This window comes from Arachis hypogaea, chromosome 18 (assembly GCF_003086295.3).
Source record: "Arachis hypogaea cultivar Tifrunner chromosome 18, arahy.Tifrunner.gnm2.J5K5, whole genome shotgun sequence".
NCBI lineage: Eukaryota > Viridiplantae > Streptophyta > Magnoliopsida > Fabales > Fabaceae > Arachis > Arachis hypogaea.
The window spans coordinates 52619200-52642759 of record NC_092053.1 but is presented as its reverse complement, the minus strand read 5'-3'; the positions used below and the strand labels follow the sequence as shown (position 1 = coordinate 52642759).

The 23560-nt window shown below is 40.3% G+C and overlaps 1 non-coding gene across 1 annotated transcript; it reads right to left on the bottom strand.

Annotated features, from left to right (window-relative positions):
• Positions 1–2241: 2241 nt before the first annotated feature.
• On the bottom strand, positions 2242–2349 carry LOC112773761 (small nucleolar RNA R71). The gene has a single exon (XR_003188293.1). It is a non-coding gene; the product is annotated as a small nucleolar RNA R71 (small nucleolar RNA).
• Between the last annotated feature and the right edge of the window lie 21211 nt (positions 2350–23560).

The window sequence follows — 23560 nt, the reverse complement described above, 5'->3', positions numbered from 1 at the left end:
GAGAACCGACAGATGAATAGCCGTGCCGTGACAGGGTGTGTGAGCATATTATTCACTGAGAGGAGGGGATGTAGCCACTGACAACGGTGATGCCCTTGCATAAAGCCAGCCATGGAAAGGAGTAAGACTGATTGGATGAAGATAGCAGGAAAGCAGAGGTTCAGAGGAACGAAAAGCATCTCCATTCGCTTATCTGAAATTCCTACCAATGATTTACATAAGTACCTCTATCCCTATCTTATTATATAATATTTGAAAACACCATTATCACTTTATATCTGCCTGACTGAGATTTACAAGGTGACCATAGCTTGCTTCATACCAACAATCTCCGTGGGATTCGACCCTTACTCACGTAAGGTATTACTTGGACGACCCAGTGCACTTGCTGGTTAGTTGTATCGAAGTTGTGACAATTATGAATTAAGATCAGAGCACCAAGCTTTGGAGCCATTACCAGGATTTGTTCGAGCCTGGAGATCACAATTTCGTGCACCAAGTTTTTGGCGCCGTTGCCGGGGATTGTTCGAGTTTGGACAACTGACGGTTCATCTTGTTGCTCAGATTAGGAAATTTTCTTTTTGTTTTCTTTTCAAAAATTTTTCAAAAATATGTTCTTGATGTTCATCTTGACATTCAAAGTGTTCTTGGTGTTCATCTTGACATTCATATCATTCATACATGCATTCATTGTTTTTATTCAAAAATTTCATGCATTGCATCTTTTTAGTGTTTTTCTCTTGCATCATAAAAATTCAAAAATCAAAAAAAATATCTTTCCTCTTTTCTCTCATCAAATTCGAAAATTTGGATTGACTTTTCCAAAAATTTTTGAAAATCAAATTGTTTCTCATGAGTCAAATCAAATTTTCAATTTGAAAATCTTATCTTTCTCAAAATCTTTTTCAAAAAATCAAATCTTTTTCAAAATTATTAGTTATTTCCGAAAATTCCAAAAATATTTTTCAAAAATATTTTTTTTATTTTTATATCAAATTTTTGAAAATAACATAATCAATTAATGTTTTGATTCAAAAATTTGAAGTTTGTTACTTGCTTGTTAAGAAAGATTCAAACTTTAAGTTCTAGAATCATATCTTGTGATTTCTTATGAATCAAGTCATTAATTGTGATTTTAAAAATCAAATCTTTTTCAAAAACTAATTTCTATCATATCTTTTTCAAAAATATCTTCTCATCTTATCTTTTTCAAAAATATCTTTTTCAAAAATATTTTTTCTAACTTCCTAACTTCTTATCTTTTCAAATTTGTTTCAACTAACTAACTAACTTTTTGTTTGTTTCTTAACTTTTTCAAAACTACCTAACTAACTCTCTCTCTCGAATTTTCGAAAATATCTTCCCTCTTTTTCAAAAATTTATTTTTTATTAACTAACTATTTTTATTTTTTATAAAAAAAAAATTTTCGAAAAAAATACTAACCTTTTTCAAAAACTATTTTCAAAAATCACTAACTCTTTTTCAAAAATTGTTTTCGAAAATTCACTTTCCCCTCTCATCTTCTTCTATTTGTTTATTGATATACTAACATCTTTCCTTCAACTCTCCAAAAATCCGAACCCCCTCTCTCTCTGAGTTCAGATTTTCTTCCCTTCTTTTCTTCTACTAACACAAGGATCCCTATACTGTGGTATAAAGGATCCATATTATTATTACTATTTTTTCTGTGCCATCTTCTTTGTCATATGAGCAGGAGCAAGGACAAGAACATTCTTGTTAAAGCAGATCCAGAACCTGAAAGGACTCTGAAGAAAAAATTAAGAGAAGCTAAAATACAACAATCCAGAGATAACCTTTCAGAAATTTTCGAACAGAAAAAGGAGATGGCAGCCGAAAATAATAATAATATAAGGAAGATGCTTGGTGACTTCACTGCACCTAATTCCAATTTACATGGAAGAAGCATCTCCATTCCTGCCATTGGAGCAAACAACTTTGAGCTGAAACCTCAATTAGTTTCTCTGATGCAGCAGAACTGCAAGTTTCATGGACTTCCATCTGAAGATCCCTTTCAGTTCTTAACTGAATTCTTGCAGATATGTGATACTGTTAAGACTAATGGAGTAGATCCTGAAGTCTACAGGCTCATGCTTTTCCCTTTTGCTGTAAGAGATAGAGCTAGATTATGGTTGGATTCTCAACCCAAAGACAGCCTGAACTCTTGGGATAAGCTGGTCACGGCTTTCTTAGCCAAGTACTTTCCTCCTCAAAAGCTGAGCAAGCTTAGAGCTGATGTTCAAACCTTCAGACAGAAAGAAGGTGAATCCCTCTATGAAGCTTGGGAAAGATACAAACAGTTGATCAAAAAGTGTCCTTCTGACATGCTTTCAGAATGGACCATCCTGGATATATTCTATGATGGTTTATCTGAGCTATCAAAGATGTCACTGGACACTTCTGCAGGTGGATCCATTTACCTAAAGAAAACGCCTGCAGAAGCTCAAGAACTCATTGACATGGTTGCTAATAACCAGTTCATGTACACTTCTGAAAGGAATCCTGTGAGTAATGGGACGCCTATGAAGAAGGGAGTTCTTGAAGTTGATACTCTGAATGCCATATTGGCTCAGAATAAAATATTGACTCAGCAAGTCAATATGATTTCTCAGAGTCTGAATGGAATGCAAGCTGCATCCAACAGTACTCAAGAGGCTTCTCCTGAAGAAGAAGCTTATGATCCTGAGAACCCTGCAATAGCAGAGGTGAACTACTTAGGTGAACCTTATGGAAACACCTATAACTCATCATGGAGAAATCATCCAAATTTCTCATGGAAGGATCAAAAGCCTCAACAAGGCTTTAACAATGGTGGAAGAAACAGGTTTAACAACAGCAAGCCTTTTCCATCATCAACTCAGCAACAGACAGAGAACTCTGAACAAAATGCTTCTAATTTAGCAAATCTAGTCTCTGATCTATCTAAAGCCACTGTAAGTTTCATGAATGAAACAAGGTCTTCCATTAGAAATCTGGAAGCACAAGTGGGCCAGCTGAGTAAAAGGATCACTGAAATCCCTCCTAGTACTCTCCCAAGCAATACAGAAGAGAATCCAAAAGGAGAGTGCAAGGCCATTGACATAAGCGCCATGGCCGAACCTGTGAGGAGAGGAGAGGACGTGAATCCCAAGGAGGAAGACCTCCTGGGACGTCCAGTGGTTAATAAGGAGCTTCCCTCTGAGGAACCAAAGGACTCTGGGGCCCATCTAGAGACCATAGAGATCACATTGAACCTCCTTATGCCCTTCATGAGCTCTGATGAGTATTCCTCTTCTGAAGAGAATGAGGATGTTACTGAAGAGCAAACTGCCAAGTTTCTTGGTGCAATCATGAAGCTAAATGCCAAATTATTTGGCATTGATACTTGGGAAGTTGAACCTCCCTTGTTCATCAATGAACTAAGTGATCTGGATCAACTGACATTGCCTCAGAAGAGACAGGATCCTGGAAAGTTCATAATACCCTGTACCATAGGCACCATGATCTTTAAGGCTCTGTGTGACCTTGGTTCAGGAATAAACCTCATGCCCCTCTCTGTAATAGAGAAACTGGGAATCTATGGGGTGCAAACTGCTAAAATCTCATTAGAGATGGCAGACAGCTCAAGAAAACAGGCTTATGGACAAGTAGAGGACGTGTTAGTAAAGGTTGAAGGCCTTTACATCCCTGCTGATTTCATAGTCCTGGATACTGGAAAGGAAGAGGATGAATCCATCATCCTAGGAAGACCTTTCCTGGCCACAGCAAGAGCTGTGATTGATGTTGACAGAGGTGAAATATTCCTTCAATGGAATGAGAACTCCCTTGTGTTTAAAACTCAAGGATTTCCCTCTGCAACCATGGAGAGGAAGCAGAAAAAGCTTCTCTCCAAGCAGAGTCAACCAGAGCCCCCACAGTCAAACTCTAAGTTTGGTGTTGGGAGGCCACAACCAAACTCAAAGTTTGGTGTTGAACTCCCATATCCAAACTCTAAGTTTGGTGTTGGAGAGTCTCAACAAAGCTCTGCACATCTGTGAGGCTCCATGAGAGCCCACTGTCAAGCTATTGACATTAAAGAAGCGCTTGTTGGGAGGCAACCCAATGTTTATTTATCTAACTATATTTTTCTTAGTTATGTGTCTTTATAGGTTCATGATCATGAGGAGTCACAAAATAAATATAAAAATTGAAAACGGAATCAAAAACAGCAGAAGAAAAATCACACCCTGAAGGAGCATCTGTCTGGCGTTCAAACGCCAGAACAGAGCATAGTTCTGGCGCTGAACGCCCAGAATGGGAGCATCCTGGCGCTGAACGCCCAGAACAAGCATGGTTCTGGCGTTCAACGCCAGAAATGGCAGCAAAGGGGCGTTGAACGCCCAAAATGGGCACCAACCTGGCGCTGAACGCCCAGAGTTGTGTGCAAGGGCATTTTACATGCCTAAATTGGTACAGGGATGTAAATGCCTTGACACCTCAGGATCTATGGACCCCACAGGATCCCCACCTACCTCATCATCTCTCTTTCCATTCATGATCATCCCTTCTTTTTTTCCATTTACCACTCACATCCATACACCCACTACCTTCAAAAATTCAACATCTCTCTCCACCCAATCCCACCCATATGGCCGAATACACACTCCCATCCATCTCCTCCATATCTTCTTCTTATTCTTCTTATTCTTTCTTCTTTTGCTCGAGGGCAAGCAACATTCTAAGTTTGGTGTGGTAAAAGCATAGCTTTTTTGTTTTTTCCATAACCATTGATGGCACCTAAGGTCAGAGAAACCTCTAGAAAGAGAAAAGGGAAGACAAAAGCTTCCATCAAGGGTCTATAGCTCAGTGGTAGAACATTTGACTGCAAATCAAGAGATCCCTGAGATACCTCAAGGGATACATTTTCTTCCACACAATTATTGGAAGCAACTAAGGGTGGAATATCAAGAGCACTCCATCATCCTTCATGAAATCAGAGAAGATCTAAAAGCACTGAAGGAGGAGCAACAAAGGCAAGGAAGAGACATAGAAGAGCTCAAGGACATCATTGATTCCTCAAGAAGGAAATGCCACCATCACTAAGGTGGATTCATTCCTTGTTCTTAATTCTTCTGCTTTTCGTTTTCTATGTTATGTGCTTATCTATGTTTGCGTCTTCATTACATGATCATTAGTAGTTAGTAACTTTGTCTTAAAGTTATAAATGTCCTATGAATCCATCACCTCTCTTAAATGAAAAATGTTTTAATTCAAAAGAACAAGAAGTACATGAGTTTCGAATTTATCCTTGAACTTAGCTTAATTATATTGATGTGGTGACAATGCTTCTTGTTTTCTGAATGTATGCTTGAACAATGCATATGTCTTTTGAAGTTGTTGTTTAAGAATGTTAAATATGTTGGCTCTTGAAAGAATGATGACTAGGAGACATGTTATTTGATAATCTGAAAAATTATCAAAATGATTCTTGAAGCAAGAAAAAGAAGCAAAGAACAAAGCTTGCAGAAAAAAAAATAGGCGAAAAAAATAGAAAAAAAAAAGAAAAAGAAAAAGCAAGCAGAAAAAGCCAAAGCTCTTAAAACCAAGAGGCAAGAGCAAAAAGCCAATAACCCTTAAAACCAAAAGGCAAGGGCAAATAAAAAGGATCCCAAGGCTTTGAGCATCAGTGGATAGGAGGGCCTAAAGGAATAAAATCCTGGTCTAAGCGGCTAAACCAAGCTGTCCCTAACCATGTGCTTGTGGCGTGTAGGTGTCAAGTGAAAACTTGAGACTGAGCGGTTAAAGTCAAGGTCCAAAGCAAAAAAAGAGTGTGCTTAAGAACCCTGGACACCTCTAATTGGGAACTTTAGCAAAGCTGAGTCACAATCTGAAAAGGTTCACCCAATTATGTGTCTGTGGCATTTATGTATCCGGTGGTAATACTGGAAAACAAAGTGCTTAGGGCCACGGCCAAGACTCATAAAGAAGCTGTGTTCAAGAATCATCATACTGAACTAGGAGAGTCAATAACACTATTTGAAATCTGAAGTTCCTATAGATGCCAATCATTCTGAACCTCAATGGATAAAGTAAGATGCCAAAACTATTCAAGAGGCAAAAAGCTATAAGTCCCGCTCATATGATTGAAGCTCTGTTTCATTGATAGTTTGGAATTTATAGTATATTCTATTCTTTTTATCCTATTTTGATTTTCAGTTGCTTGGGGACAAGCAACAATTTAAGTTCGGTGTTGTGATGAGCGGATAATTTATACGCTTTTTGATATTGTTTTTAGTATGTTTTTAGTAGGATCTAGTTACTTTTAGGGATGTTTTTAATAGATTTTGTATTAAATTCACATTTCTGGACTTTACTATGAGTTTTTGTGTTTTTCTGTGATTTCAGGTATTTTCTGGCTGAAATTGAGGGACTTGAGCAAAAATCAGATTCAGAGGTTGAAGAAGGACTGCTGATGCTGTTGGATTCTGACCTCCCTGCACTCAACGTGGATTTTCTGGAGCTACAGAACTCGAAATGGCGCGCTTCCAATTTCGTTGGAAAGTATACATCCAGGGCTTTCCAGAAATATATAATAGTCCATACTTTGGCCAAGAATAGATGACGTAAACTGGCGTTCAACGCCAGCCTTCTGCCCAAATCTGGCGTCCAGCGCCAGAAAAGGATCCAAAACCAGAGCTGAATGCCCAAACTGGCACAGAAACTGGCGTTCAACTCCACAAATGGCCTCTGCACGTGCAACACTCAGGCTCAGCCCAAACACACACCAAGTGGGCCCAGGAAGTGGATTTATGCATCAATTACTTACTCATGTAAACCCTAGTAGCTAGTTTATTATAAATAGGACCTCTTACTATTGTATTAGGTATCTTTGGTCTCAGTTTTATTCCATTGTTCATCTTTGGATTACCTTATGATCCTTTGATCACGTTTTAGAGGGCTGGCCATCTCGGCCATGCCTGGACCTTCACTTATGTATTTTTAACGGTAGAGTTTCTACACTCCATAGATTAAGGTGTGGAGCTCTGCTGTTCCTCAAAGATTAATGCAAAGTACTACTGTTTTCTATTCAATTCATCTTATTTCGCTTCTAAGATATCCATTCGCACCCAAGAACGTGATGAAGGTGATGATTATGTGTGACGCTCATCACCATTCTCCCTTATGAACACGTGCCTGACAAACACTTCTGTTCTACATGAATTAAGCTAGAATGAATATCTCTTAGATCTCCTAACCAGAATCTTCGTGGCGTAAGCTAGAATGATGGCGGCATTCAAGAGAATCCGGAAGGTCTAAACCTTGTCTGTGGTATTCTGAGTAGGATTCAATGATTGAATGACTGTGACGAGCTTCAAACTCGCGATTGTTGGGCGTTAGTGACAGACGCAAAAGGAGGGTGAATCCTATTCCAGCATGATCGAGAACCGACAGATGAATAGCCGTGCCGTGACAGGGTGCGTGAGCATATTATTCACTGAGAGGAGGGGATGTAGCCACTGACAACGGTGATGCCCTTGCATAAAGCCAGCCATGGAAAGGAGTAAGACTGATTGGATGAAGATAGCAGGAAAGCAGAGGTTCAGAGGAACGAAAAGCATCTCCATTCGCTTATCTGAAATTCCTACCAATGATTTACATAAGTACCTCTATCCCTATCTTACTATATAATATTCGAAAACACCATTATCACTTTATATCTGCCTGACTGAGATTTACAAGGTGACCATAGCTTGCTTCATACCAACAATCTCCGTGGGATTCGACCCTTACTCACGTAAGGTATTACTTGGACGACCCAGTGCACTTGCTGGTTAGTTGTATCGAAGTTGTGACAATTATGAATTAAGATCAGAGCACCAAGCTTTGGAGCCATTACCAGGATTTGTTCGAGCCTGGAGATCACAATTTCGTGCACCATCCACCCACAGCAGAAGACTGAGATAGTGGAGCGTCCAACTTAAGGACGTTAAAGCAAAGTGCTGGGTGGGAGACAACCTACCATGGTATGATCGTTCCTTTCTTTATTCCTAGTTTTATTTTTCAATAACTCTTCTCTTTATTAGCACATTTTAGTTTTCATCTGCATTTGCATATTTCTATTTAAAAAAAAAAGGGAGAGCACGCGACGCGACCGCTTCGCCGACGCGTCCGCGTCGCAGGTGGCTCAGAAAGAATAAGAAATCAAACAGAAAGTCACGCGAGAGTGTGGCTGGAGGCGTGCCTTTGGCACAAATCGCCCCACGCGACCGCGTCGCTGACGCGTCCGCATCATGTGGGAGAATTTCCTCCCACGCGTCCGCATCACCCACGCGGATGCGCGACCTGAAAATTGACGTAAAAGTGGGTGCATGGCCGAAAGTTGTGCTAGAGTGGTGCTGGATTGGCGCTGGACGCATAGTCCCTACCACGCGAACGCTTGCCCCACGCGAACGCGTGCTCCACGCGTCCGCGTCATTTCCCAATATTGGCTACCCACGCAATCGCATCAACCACGCGACTGCGTCACCCTGATATTTGGCAATAATGCATTTTGAATAGAGAGTTGTGCGAGCGCGAGGCTGTCCTCGCGCCAGTAGCACAAAACGAGTCACGCGTTCGCGTGACCGACGTGACTGCGTCAACCCATCTGAACGCCAACCGCGCGAACACGTACCCCATGCGTTTGCGTTGCTTGCGCTGCACAGCTTACCATAATCTGCCAAAATATCTTATCTTTCTCTTCCCCAAATCCTACTTTTTCTTTTCCCTTATTCTTTCTTTCTCTCTTCTTTCTTCCTTCTTCCTTCTTTCTCACTTTCTACTTTCTCACTCTCTCACCACCATTATCAAGGTTTTTCTTTTCTTCTTCCCTCCTTACTTTTGTATTCTTGTTCTTTTTATGTTATCTTTTTCTTTTCTTTTTCCTTGCATTATCCATGTTTTCTTTTTCTTTTTTTTTCTTTTAATTGGTGTTGGAATTTTATTTGGGTCACTATTTTTTCCTATAATTTGCTTGTGGATTTCCATGAATCTGTTTGACAATTAATATTACCTTTTAAAGGGGTGCTTGCATGTTCTATTCTCTCTTTTCTAAAACATATTCACCATGCATGCTATGTGTTTGTGAAAAAGCCCGTATGGCATCATGCAATACTTTTATTTTATCCTACTACCATAATGCCAGTTTTTTTTCACAAAATTCCTGTTATATTTTATTGATTAAAATATTTTTGTAATTACAAACAGATTGTTCGTTTGAATTCTGTGGTAATTTAACTGGGACATTAAATGCTTGATCTATGCTACTCATGCCTTTGCCTGCATGCCAATAAACACCTTGCATTTAATTGTCATCATATGCACTTCCTATACTTCCATTTATGATTTTTCACATGTAGTCATGACCATGTGTTAACTTCATTCATCTTTTAATGTGCATTGATTACCACCTTACCCACCCTCTTCCTTGCTTTATCCCTTGACATTTTGACATACTTTCTCTTTTCTCCCTTTTAGGATGGCCACCAAGAAAGGCAAGGAGAAAGCTACTCCCAAACCACCAGCAAGGAGAGGAACAAAGAGAGCATTAGTGGCAGAGCCATCTTCAACTGCAGTAAGGCCCTCAACAAAGAGAATTAAGAGGATTATAAAGGTTGAGAAAAAGGCGAAAGCCTTCCCAGCAAAGGACACTGCACGATTTCCTAATCGCTTCTGTGAGCAGATGTTCCCCATCCTGGCAGAAAGGAGTTACAACAATGAATACCTTCTTATCCTCCCGACCCGTATTGCTGAATTTGTTGAGCCGCAAATTGAACGAAGACAATGGGGTTTCCTACAGAGATAGCCACAGCAGGTTAATCTTTCTTGGGTAGTAGAGTTCTACTCCAATTTCCACCTGCCAACCCTGCAGTCTGTCTATGTCCAACAGAAGCAAGTCCCCATTACAGAAGAGGCCATTCGACGAGCTTTAGATCTTCTCCCTACTCCAGAAGGACTGGACGCATTTTAAGAAGCCGCACTCAAGCGCCAGATGTACCAATTTAACTAGGACGCTGTTCTTAGAGTTATCGCCCTACCTGGCAGCAGATGGATCTACGGATACCATCGTTCCCGTCCTAAGGGAATATTGGCTTCTGTACTTACCTTGGAGGCTCGCGTATGGGCACAGATTATGTCCCATTACGTCTTTCCGAGCACTCACGAGTCCTCCTTCACTGCAGACATGGCCGTTCTACTATGGTGCATCCTTACAGATCAACCTCTGAACCTCCCAAGACACATCGGAATGCCATGGGACACGTACAAATTGCGGGCAACTTACCTTTTCTTGCCTTGGTCTCAGATCTTGTCTCAACAGCCGGAGTCTCCTATAGAGCTGGGGACACCAAAGCCATGCTTCCACGGGATGATCAGTATGTCTCTAATGGGAAATATATTAGACCTCCAGCAGCCACTACAAGACAGCCTACTGAACCGGCTGAAGACATTCCTCCTTCAACACCACAAGCACCTACAACCAATCAACTGCTCCATCAGATACTTGAAAGGTTGGATCGGCAGGAACACAAAGCAAAGCTAAGAGAGCGCCGTAACAAGCGCCGATTCACGTACCTCAAGGAGCTACTTAAGGGAAAATACAGAGACTCAGACACCCCGGACTCCACTTTCTTTACCAGCACAGGGAGCCATGATGGTCCCGATTGTGGAGATACTGCTACCAGCCCACCCTTGTTCCTGACAGACGGAACCGAGGACGGTGCAAAGCCTTAAGTGTGGGGAGGTCGGTCAGTACCTGACTTTCGGAGGTAATTTCTCTTCCCTAATACCAATAAAATAGGATATTTAGTTAGTTTTTCTTTTGTAGAATAAGATAGATTGCATAGTAATAGATTAGTTGCATGCATGTTCTACTTGATTGAAAAGACAATAAGTTTCTTCTAAGCATAGTTGTCAGAACCGAACCGATAATTGAACCGGTCAAGTCACTGGGTCACTGGGTCACTGGTTCAACCGGTGGGTCACTGGTTGAACCGGTTGACTCGGTACTATGCAAATAAAAAATAAAAATAGTCAAAAACCTAAAATTAAATTTTGAAAAATTATATTTTTACTAACATTTTAAGAACAATTAAGTCGAATTCTATAAATAACTAATACAAAAATAGACATATAATTAGTTCATACTACTATATAGTATCTTAATTAGGCACAATAAGAATAATAATCTATGAATTATATCTAAAGAATAATTTCAAGGTCTAAATATTTTTATATAATTAAATAATTATATAAATTAATTTTTTTCTCAGAATAAATAATTTTTATTTTATTTTTATATTCATTATTATTTTTTATTTTAAAATTAATTAATTTGTACTTCAATTAAAAAATAATTAATTTAAAAAATATTGAGTTAAGTATTTCCATGTATATATATATGGAAATATATATATATAAAAAGCATTAGTTATAAAAAATTGAAATATATATTATAAAAAGCATTAGCAATACTAAAGCAATGGGTTAGTGCAGTGGTTGTCAACTTGGTCTTCAATCTAGAAGATCCAAGTTCGATTCCTACTCCTTGCATTGTATTTTGCAAATTTCACAACCCGCATGCTGACGTCAACGTGACGTCATCGGCACGCAGGTTGACTACGTTGTTGACTGGACCGGTTCGGTTCTGGTCCGTGTCGGTTTGAGCCGGTTTGATCGGTTCGTACCGATTTTGACCGGTTCGTTTTCTTAAACGGTCAATATATCAAACCGGACCGGTACAAGATCCGGTTCATCGGTTTTCCGGTCGAACCGGCCGGTCAGGTCTGGTTTTTACAACTATGCTTCTAAGATCCTATTTTTAGAACAAAATTTCACTAATTTTAATCAAAACTTTCATGTTAAAATTTGCTTGAAGTTATGTTTGGAACATGGTTTTTGAGTTAAAGAACACACAACCTGTGAGATTTGAGCCTTTATACATGGTTACATTATTTAATCATAATCATTTTGTTCTTGTGTGTTTACTTCTCTATGATTGTAATTTATATTTTGTTTCATCATATATGTCCAATGTTTAATATATTTATATGCTTGCATATGATTGAGGCCATTATTTGTTTAGCTCACTTATCCCAAATAAGCCTACCCTTTCAATTACCTTTGTTAGCCATTTTGAGCCTTCAAATCCCATTTGTTCTGTATTTCACCACATCACTAACCTTAAGCAGAAAAACAATTTTATATCCCAATTGAATCTTTAGTTAGCTTAAGATAGAATTGTGTGTTAATTGAGTATGGGAAGATTGTGAGAACAAAGGATAATAAGGGGATGTGTCATGATAATATAATGGGAATTTGGGTACCTACTCATGTGAAACTATAGAAAATTAAAAATCTATGTGCATTGATAAACTATGTTTACTTTTATTTAAAAAATAAAAAAATAAAAAAATAATAAAATAATAAGGGGACAAAATTACCCCAATGCTAAGTTAAATTTCAAAGATCAATGCAGGTATGATAAAATTAACATAAAAGTTGATACATGAGTAAGGAATGTGAAAAGAAAATTTTGGGTAGCTAGGTGTGAAATTTAAGTCATATAGAATATATATATGTGTTAGGTGAAAGCTTGGGTTAATTAAAGATTCAATTTATAAGCTTACTTAGCCATATATGTACCTTTACCCATACCTTGGCCCCATTACAACCTTGAAAAGACTTCATGATGTTTGCATTGGTATATTAAATGTTGTTGATTGGTTAGGGGAAGAACAAAAATTAGAAAGCATGATTAGAGAAGGATAGAGGGATTGCCCTATACACTAGAGAGATTAGAGTGTACATACATCGTCAATGAGGGTTCAATGCTTAAATTCTATGTTCCCTGCTTTCATGAGCTACCTTCTTGCATTTTTTTATCTGTTCTTACTGTATCAGAATTGAATTAATGGAATTGATTTGTGATTGTCTTGAAGAGCTTATTTACTTTTGACCAAGTGGACAAGAATCATATAATTGCATTCACATATATAGGTTGCATTGCATTGCATGAGTTTTACATGTTCCTACTCATTTATTTTATCTCCTTCAACTAAGCATGACGACATGCTAATGAATAAGTGTGGGGAGGTTGATAAACCGTTATTTTATGGTTTATATTGTTCTTAATTGTGTGGTTTTATCAAATCTTTACCCACTTATTCATATGATTAGCATGCATTGACAATTCCTTCCTAAAAATACTTCATGGTTGAAAACTTGCTTCCTAGAGACTTTTAATTTTGTAATTTAATTCTCCTTTATTCCATTCGATGCCGTGATCTGTGTGTTAAGTGTTTCAGGCTTTGTAGGGCATGAATGACTTGGAGATTAGAAAGGAAGCTTGCAAAAATGGAAGGAACACAAGAAATTGAGGAGATGACCAGCGAGAAGTGACGCGGACGCATGGCTCACGCGACCGCGCGAAAAAGAGGAAATTGCAGTGACGCGCTCGCATGCATGACGCGAACGCGTGAATTGGAAGCTGCACAAGTGACGCGAAGGCGTGGACAACGCGCACGCGTGGAAAAGCAAAATGCTGGATGACGCGAACGCATGACTGACGCGACCGCGTGACGTGTGCAGAATTCACTGGGGGAGATTTTGGGCCCTGTTTTGACCCAGTTTTCGGCCCAGAAAAGCATATTAGAGCCAGGGAACATGCAGAGACCAGAGGACAACATTCATTCCGCATAATTTTAGTTTTAGATCTGGTTTTACTTCTCCTCTAGGTTTTCTCTCTATACATTCATAGTTCTTAGGATTTTGATTTTATTGCTTTTTGGATTGGGATATTGAGAAGAGTTATTACCTCCGTCAAGACTTCGTCATTCTAGTTTGTTTCCTTACTTGTCACTTACTCTTCCATGTCCTTTATTTACTCAGAGTTACTCTTGGATTATTTTTAGAATTTATTAATACAAGAACTATTTCTATTTTAATTGATCCTTTTGATTATTATTTATCATGTATTTCAATATTTCCCTTTCTTATTTCGTGGATTTTACAATCATAATGAGCGAGTAGTTCCATAACTTGATTGGGAGTTGATTGACAGGAAGACCTTGAGTTGGATGCTCAAGAGTAAAATTATAGTTGGGTTTCGCGTTGGGTCGCCCTCTAATCACTGACACTAGTCCTTCCCAAGGGAGAGGATTAGAACTTATGAATAGAAATTGACTTCCAACTTGCTTAACTTTCCTTTACCTAGTAAAGGATAACTGAGCAGGCAACCTTTAATTATCACTTTTACTTTGAGAGAACTCCATCAAGGATAGGACTTCCAACTAATCTACTCCCGGTCAAGGTTTTTATTTAAATTACATAAATTCTCTGATTTAATTTCCTGTTTATCAACTTAACCCATTTTTAGAAAATATCTTATTAATAAAATAGCACATCTTCCTGCAACTCGTTGGGAGACGACCTGGGATTCATACTCCCAGTATTTTAATTTTAATTTTGTGACAACCCCTTCTAAATTGATAAGTGAATTTTTGGTTGGTTAAGAACTGTACTTGCAACCTATCTCTTATAACAATTTCTTAACTCGCCAATTTCCGCCACGTCAGCATCAACCCCTTCCACTAATGGTCCGGTCTTAAGCACATTTTGAATGGCCTCCTCCGTGACGGGAACTTGCCGTCGGTGCACAAATACCGATGTAAGAGAAGAGGAGTGGTAGTTGTTGTAAAATTCAACTACCCAAGACAAGTTTGCCTCCCGTGGCTTTCTCAATAGGAATTCCCATTGCCTCCATTCGATGCGGGACATAATGAGCGGTATGACATGAGCCGAAGGGGCTAGAAGGGGCTCCGCATGATAGTTCTTTGGCTTGATCAAGGGATACACAAGTTCACAATAGCGGTTGGGGAACTTGTTCGGATCCCTCGCCGGATTGTCTTTTTCCAAAACATCAATGTTAGTGACGCTCCTAGTCTTGGTGATGAGGGACTTAGCTCGCGGGCCTTGTTGTGCTTTGCTAGTAGACCGTGGTGGGGCCTTCTTGGGCACCTTTCCATTGTCTCTTTTGATCACCATCCTAGAAGAGAAGGAAATGTGGTGAAATAAAGTTTAAAGAGGCGCCAAGAAAGAATAATCATGCAAGTGATAAAGCACAAAAGAATAAATGACTTAGATACATGACAGCTGCAACATGTAACCAAGGCAACAATGAAGATCATAACTAGTCACTAGCATGTGGTACATGAGCGGTATAAGCATGCAAACAATAAGCATGAGAAGCGCATACTCTTAACAACAACAAGAAGAAGTGGGAAAAATAGGGGATGAGCTTGTAGAAATAAAGCAAGAGATGTAGTAAGCTCAATGTATACATGAACAAACAAGTGAATGAGAAAGAACGCCAAAATAGAGAACACTTAGTCAAAATAATTCCAATAAGTCATATGGGTCTTTCATCAAACACTTGGTGTGCATCCCTTTATGACAAAAACTTAGAGGAAAGTGACAATGTAGCATCCCATAAAGCATCATCAATCATCATATCACACCACTAAATACAAAAGAAAGTAAGCAAATTAAACAAACTCATCAATGCAAGAGTGAGCTCCACTTAGAACACCCAAAAAAAATGAAAAAAATAAGGAAAGAAAATGCAATCAAATAAAGAGAACATGAATGCAACTACTTAAGAAAAAGAGTAAAAGCATGTAATTAAGGGAATGGAAAGAGAGAAAAGGAAACAACAAAACAAAAGAAAGAATTAGAAAGGACGGGTACCTTGAAGGGGAAGAAGGAAATAGGGTGTGGAAGTGAGAGAAAGGTTAGTGAAGAAGAGGAGAGGGAAGAGAGGTGTGGGTCCGCCGGTCGGAGGTGGTTGTTACTGCCGGTGGTGGCGGAGAGGAAGAGGTAGGGATGGTGGAGGAGGGTAGAGGTGAAGAAGAGAGATGATGGTAAGAGGAAAGAAAGAAAATGGGGGGAGAAAGGCACACTCTCAATTAAATTGCTCGCGAAACCGACGCGCGCGCGCCATGCATGCGTGCGCGTGCACGGGCAAAATCAGTAACGGCGTGGACGCGCACGGTGCGCGTCTGTGTGAAGTAGCGAAATGTGAGTGTGCGCGCGAGCGCCAGGTGCGCATGCGCGTGCATATGTGTTGTGCCCTCAGCACAGGTCGGGCACAACTTTGGCCCAACTCTCGGGAAAAAAGTACCAGAAAATAAAATTTGGTGAGAGACGCGGACGCGCACCGTGCGATGTCGCGTCGATTGGTATTATGGCCGAGATGCGCGTGAGCGCCAGGTGCGCCTACGCGTGAGTTGAGCTGGGCCAGTAGCATGGAATTTGCTCAACCAGGGCACAACTCTCTGGGCGATGGCCCAGGGTCGCAAAATGTAGTAGTGACGCGTACGCGGCTAAAGTGCGCACGCGTGTTTTTATGCGAATGGCCATGGGCGCGTACGCGTCCAGTGCGCGCACGCGTGATGAAGGTTATGCCCAGGGTCCAAAGCTGGCCCAGAATTTTCACAACTCTCTAGTAAATCGCCCAGGAGTTGCGAAAGCCTAGGGACGCATACGCGCATTGTGCGCGCATGCGTGCCCCCCCCCCCTTTTTTTAACAGAAAAGTGCCTAATTATCATGTGTTTTCAAGCCAAACAAGCCAAAGAAGTCAAAAACACCTAAAATCAATGCAAAATCGAAGGAGAATTGTGCTTCTACCACATAATCAAGTCATTCATGGAAAAATCAATGTAGGTCTTTAGGAACAAGTTATCCAAGGTACTCACAAGCAATTCTAATCAAAGAAGGCTATAGCTAAGCAATTACAAACCAATGAAAAGGTTAAAAAAACTATATACAAAAGGGGAAAGAGGATAGATCTCACCATGGTGGGGTGTTTTCCACCTAGCACTTTTGTTTAATGTCCTTAAGTTGGACTTTCACTTGTTCATTGTTCTTTGCCAAGAGGTGCATCTTCCAAAAGGAATACCTCAATCTCTTTGTTGCTCTTCGTTTGCTCACCATGATACAACTTGAGACGGTGCTCATTGACCTTGAAAATATCCGAACTTGAGGGATGGCGCAAATGGTAAACCCCATAGGGCTCCGCCTTCACTACTTGATATGGGCCTTCCCATTTCAACCTTAGTTTACCGGGCAACAATCTCAATCTAAAATTGTAAAGAAGGACGAGATCACTGGCCTTGAATTCTTTGCCTCTTATGTTCCTATCATGGACGGCTTTCATTTTCTCCTTGTAAAGTCTAGAGTTCTCATAAGCTTCAAGCTCAAACATTCCAACTCCGCTAGTTGAAGCTTCCTTTAAACTCCGGCTCCACCCAAACTCGGATTACACTCCTTGATGGCCCAATACGCCTTGTGCTCTATTTCCACCGGTAAGTGGCAAGCTTTGTCGTACACCAACCGAAAGGGACTCATGCCAATTAGCGTTTTGTATGCCGTTCGGTAGGCCCATAATGCATCGGTGAGCTTGGCACTCCAATCTTTCCTATTAGGTTTCACAATCCTTTCTAAGATGCGTTTAATCTCCCGATTGGAAACCTCGACTTGGCCGTTTGTTTATGGGTGGTAGGCCGTGGCTACTTTATGCATGATGCCATATTTCCTCATTAGTCCGTCCATTCTTTTGTTGCAAAAGTGTGAACCTTGGTCACTCACAATTGCTAGTGGCGACCCAAACCTACAAATGATATTATGTCTCACAAAAGAAAGGACCACATTAGCATCATCCGTTCGGGTGGGTATCGCTTCCACCTATTTGGACGCATAATCAATGGCGAGTAGGATGTAGAGGAAGCCATTAGAATTTGGGAATGGCCCCATGAAGTCGATTCTCCACACATCAAAAATTTCACAAAATAGCATGGTTCGTTGGGAAATTTCATCCTTCTTAGAGATATTACCAAATCTAATGTATTGAGAACAATATTTACAAAAATGAGAAGAGTCCTTGAAAAGAGTTGACCACAAAAAGCCACAATCTAAGATTTTTCTTGCCGTTCTTTGAGGTCCAAAGTGGTCTCCTCCTTCGGAGGAATGGCAAGCTTCCAAGATTGAGTGGAATTCGGTTTGTGGAATGCACCTCCGAATTACTTGATCCGCCCCACATCTCCAAAGGTATGGGTCATCCCACACGTAGTATTTGGATTCGCTTTTTAGCTTATCCCTTTGATGTTTGGAGAGATTTGGAGGGAATGAGTGAGATACTAAGTAATTGGCTATTGGTGCATACCAAGGAATGGTTTCTGAGATTGCATGCAAGCCTTCAAAGGGAAATGAATCTTTGATAGGAGTAGTATCGCCTTTTGTGTGTTCAAGGCGACTTAAATGGTCCGCCACTAAGTTTTGCGTACCACTCCTATCCTTGATTTCCAAGTCAAACTCTTGCAACAATAAAACCCATCTAATCAATCTTGGTTTGGATTCCTTCTTAGCCAACAAATACTTTAATGCCGCATGATCCGAGTACACTACCACCTTTGAACCGAGAAGATATGCTTGAAACTTGTCCAAGGCAAAAACAATGGCCAAAAGTTCTTTTTCGGTAGTAGTGTAGTTGGATTGGGCTCCGTCTAATGTTTTTTATGCATAGGCTATAACATATGGATTCTTACCCTCGCGTTGTGCTAACGCAGCTCCTACGGAAAAGTTTGAGGCATCACACATGATTTCAAATGGCCGACTCCAATCTGGCCCTTGCACAATGGGAGCTTGGGTCAATGCTACCTTGAGCTTGTCGAAAGCCTCATGCATTCCTTGCTTAAATCAAACTCAACATCCTTTTGTAGCAACCTTGAGAGAGGCAATGCTACCTTGCTAGAATCCTTGATGAATCTCCGATAAAATCCTACATATCCAAGAAAAGAGTGGACCTCCCTCTCGGAAGAGGGGTAAGGCAAACTAGATATGACATTAATCTTATCCGGATCTATGGAGATACCATCTTTGGAAACAATGTGTCCTAAAACAATACCTTGCTTGACCATGAAATGACACTTCTCAAAATTTAAGACAAGGTTGGTTTTAGTACATCTTTCCAAAACTTTTTCAAGACTATCCAAGCAATGATAAAAAAAATCACCATATACCGTGAAGTCATCCATGAATACCTCCATGCATTGCTCTAGAAAATCCACAAAGATTCTCATCATGCACCTTTGGAAAGTTGCCAGTGCATTGTATAAGCCGAATGGCATACGCTTGTAGGCATAAGTTCCAAAAGGGCAAGTAAATGTTGTTTTTTCTTGGTCCTCTAGAGCAATGTGTATTTGGAAGTATCCCGAATAGCCATCTAAGAAGCAATAATGAGATTTACCGGATAATCGATCGAGCATTTGATCGATAAACGGAAGTGGAAAATGATCCTTTCTAGTGGCCACATTCAACCTTCGGTAGTCTATGCATACTCGCCAAGAGTTTTGCATCCTCGTTGCGATGAGCTCTCCGCTTTCATTCTTGATTGTGGTTACCTCGGACTTCTTAGGCACAACTTGAATGGGACTTACCCATTCACTATCCGAAATAGGGTAGATGATGTCCGCCTCAAGTAACCATGTCACCTCTTTCTTGACAACCTCCAAAATAGTAGGATTTAATCGCCTTTGAGGTTGTCTCACGGGTCTAGCTTTCTCTTCCAAAAAGATCCGGTGCTCACACACTTGGGGACTTATTCCCACTAGATCCGCCAAACTCCACCCTATTACCCTTTTGTTCTTCCTCAAAACACATAGCAACTTTTATTCTTATTGAGAATTTAGTTCCCTTGCTATGATTACCGGAAACTTGTGGGCTTCATCAAGGTATGAGTATTTTAGATGGGGTGACAATGGCTTCAATTCTAGCTTTTACTCTTGGCTTGTCACTTGAGCTTCTTCACTTGGATTGTCACTATTTTCTTCAATCATATGTTTCTCTTCTAGCTTCGCACAATGTACTTCTGCCACAATGTTATCAATTAGATCACACCGAAATATGGAATGGTTCTCCGGTGGGTGCCTCATTGCTTTTTCTAGGCTAAAACTTACAACTCTCCCATCTATCTCGAATGAGTAGGTTCCCAAATGGGCATCCAACTTGAATCTAGAGGTCCTCAAAAATGGCCTCCCAAGTAGGATAGATGACGTCCTCTCGGATTCACTTGGTGCCATCTCAATGATATGGAAGTCAATTGGAAATATCAAACCCTTAATGTCGACCAACACATCTTCCGCAATACCTGACACGGTTATTATGCTCTTGTCCGCCAAGACAAACCTAGCCGCCGACCGCTTCAACGGTGGGAGCTTCAATAAATGATAAACGGAGAGAGGCATAATGCTAACGCATGCACCAAGGTCGCACATACAATCAACGAATTGGACCCCATCAATGATACAAGAAACTAAGCAAGGACCTGGATCAACACACTTTTCCGGAATGGATCCCATTAAAGCCGAAATGGAACTACCCAATGGAATGGTTTCCAACTCATGAATTCTATCTTTGTTCATACACAAGTCCTTAAGAAATTTTGCATATTTAGGCACTTGATGTATAGCATCAAAGAGGGGGATGGTTACCTCCACTTTCTTGAACATCTTTACCATGGTTGGGTCAAGCTCCACATGCTTTTTAGCTTTTCTTACCAATGTAGGAAATGGAATTGGTTGAGCCGCTTCTTCTAAAATTTTCTCCTTTCTAGTGACTTCACTCCTTGGTTGAGGATTTTCATCTTCAACTATTACATGTGACTCCTTCTCCTCTTCAATTTCTTCTATCTCAACTCCATCTTCCTCTTGAGCAACTTTCATTGGGTTAGGTGCCTTTGAGTCTCTTTCCTTCAATTGCGTTATGGACCTCAAGGTTACGGTGTTGATGCCACCTTTGGGGTTGGGTAAAGGTTGAGAGGGTATGGCGCTAGAGGTTGAGGCTTGAGGATTGGGAATAGAAGGTGGCTCTATGCAAGCAATGAGAGCTTGGAGAGTAGAAGTGAGGCCATTAAGACTTGAGTTGAGGGTGTTTTGGAGTTCTTTTTGTCCCTGGAGTATGGATCGGAGTGTGTCATCTTGATTTGGGGATGTGGAAGGGTAGGTAATTTGTGGTGCTTGGGGTTGGTTGGTTGGAAGTGGTTGTCTATGAGGTGGTATGTAGGTTTGATAGTTCCTTCCTTGATTTGGTTGTTGGTTTGGAGGGTTTTGTGAATAGCGGTTTTGTGAAGTGTTGTTGTTCCATCTTTGGTCGCCTCCATTGTCCCTTCCTCCTTGTTGATAATTGTCCCGCCAACTTTGGTTGGAGCTATCCCTCCATCCTTGATTGGAGTTGTTACTCCCTTGGCTATAGTTGCCTCCTTGTTGGGGGGTACCCTTGGTTATAATTGCTCTCTTGGTTATGGTATCCTTGATTAGAACGTTCATAGTAGGGGCGATCATAAAAGTTGTGGGTAGCCGCTAGAGTGTTATCTTCTTGGAGACTTGGACATTCGTCCGTGTAGTGGGAGTAGCATGAGCAAATGCCACACACTCTTTGGGGGACCAATTGTTGACATTGTTGGTTTTGAGGAGAAGGTTGTTGTTGAGATGGAGGTTGTTGTTGATTTACTTGGAGTTGCTTTAAAAGGCTCGTCATTTCACACAAGGTCTTAGTGAGGGTAGCAGTCTCACCACTAGAAGAAACTTCATTTATGGCCTTTGGACGGTTGACTCTCTGTCTAGCATGTTGAGTGGACTCGGCAAAGTCAGTAATGAGTTGTCATGCCTCCTCCACCATCCTATACTTTGACAAAGAACCGTTGCTTGAAGCATCCAACAAATTCTTATCTTGCTCCCTCATGCCTTGGCACACATAGCTAAGTAAGACTTGAGTGTCAATCATATGGTTAGGACATGAATCAAGGAGTTTGCGAAACCGTTCCCAATATTCATACAAAGTTTCCATCTCATCTTGTACAATACATGAGATCTCCTTCCTTAGCTTGTCCGTCATTTCCACGGGCATGAACTTATCAAGGAATTCTCTCCTAAGCAAATCCCAATCAGACACAACATCACTAGGTAAGGTATAGAACCACTCCTTGGCTCTTCCCTCAAGAGAGAAGGGGAAAGCGAACAACCATATAGCCACTTCATCGGATCCTTCCCGCCTAGTAGTCGAGCATACACCATGAAAGTCCTTGAGGTGTCTAATTGGATCTTGTGCGGGAAGTCCGTGGAACTTTGGTAAGAGATTGATGAGAGTGGTCTTGAGTTCAAAGTTTGCATTCAAGTTGGGATGAAGCACATGTAGAGGTTGGAGAACATAATCCGGTGCACCCGCTTCCTTGAGAGTAACTCTCCTTGGAGCGGCCATGTTATCAAAACCTAGATCAAAAGAAAAACTATTAGTAGTATCAATAGAAGAGTAATTGGTGCCTTCGTTGGATGACGATGATATGGTTGGTGAATCGGTAAAAACCTTTTCACCTTCCTCAAAGACTAACCGCCTCCGAGCTTGCCTAATATGAAGCAAGGTTCTTTCAATTTCCGAATCAAAGGGTGCTAAGCTTGGGTTTGGTAGTGAACGCGTCATACAATGAAAGAGATAAGAAACTCATGACATCAATTGGTATCTAAGCAAAGACTAATCCTAACTAACAATCAAACAAGCAAACAATCAATTAAGAGAGAAATGTAAGTATTCACATATCAACATATTCACACTAACCAATAGAATGGCACACATAAGCAAATCCCCAGCAACGGTGCTATTTTGATGAACGTAAATATCCTTATGCCGGTTAGAAACTAGTGATGAATCCGATCATGAGTATAGTCTAACCAACACACGAATACCGCATCAAACAAGTCTAAAATCTATGACCGAGAGTGTTGATCCCGAGTCGTTCTCCCTAGGAATTGCTTTAGAATGTGCATCATCGATTAGAAAAGCTTTTGTGGTTTTGAGAATTGGTGCAAGAATTCAAACTAGCAAGACAATCAACAATTACTTGGAATAAAAGCCTTGGCCAAGGGTAAGTATTGGAAGTTCCATCATTATAGTTTCCTTCAATTGTGATAGGAGTTGATTGTTGCTTCACTTAGTTAACCTCCTAAACAATGGAGGAAAGTCAAGTGAAATTAACTAACTTGAGTCACAAGTCCTAGTCTCACCCTAGGAAAGTCTAGCTTTAGTGCACTCCAAGTCAATTAGCAATTCCCAATTCATAATCTACAATTGATATCCACTATTCAAGTGTCTCCAATAACTCAACCCCTAAGCCAAGTAAGGGAAATCTACTCCATAGCTAAGGTTGTCATTATCACAAACAATTGGTAGGCAATTATAGAAAACATGATGTAATTGAGAGAAGAGGATTGAATCTAAGCTATCTAATCCAAATAATCATCAACAATTATAAAATTGAATAAAACCTCAATTCATTAATCCAAATTCAAAGTAGCAAAATGAACCAAATTTAGATCTAAGGAATTGAATCAAAAGAACATCAATTAAGAGTAGAAGAAGAGTAGATCTACACTTGTAGCAAGACAAAAAGTCAATTATCAATGGATCTCACCAAGAATTCCAAGGAAACTTGCAATGGA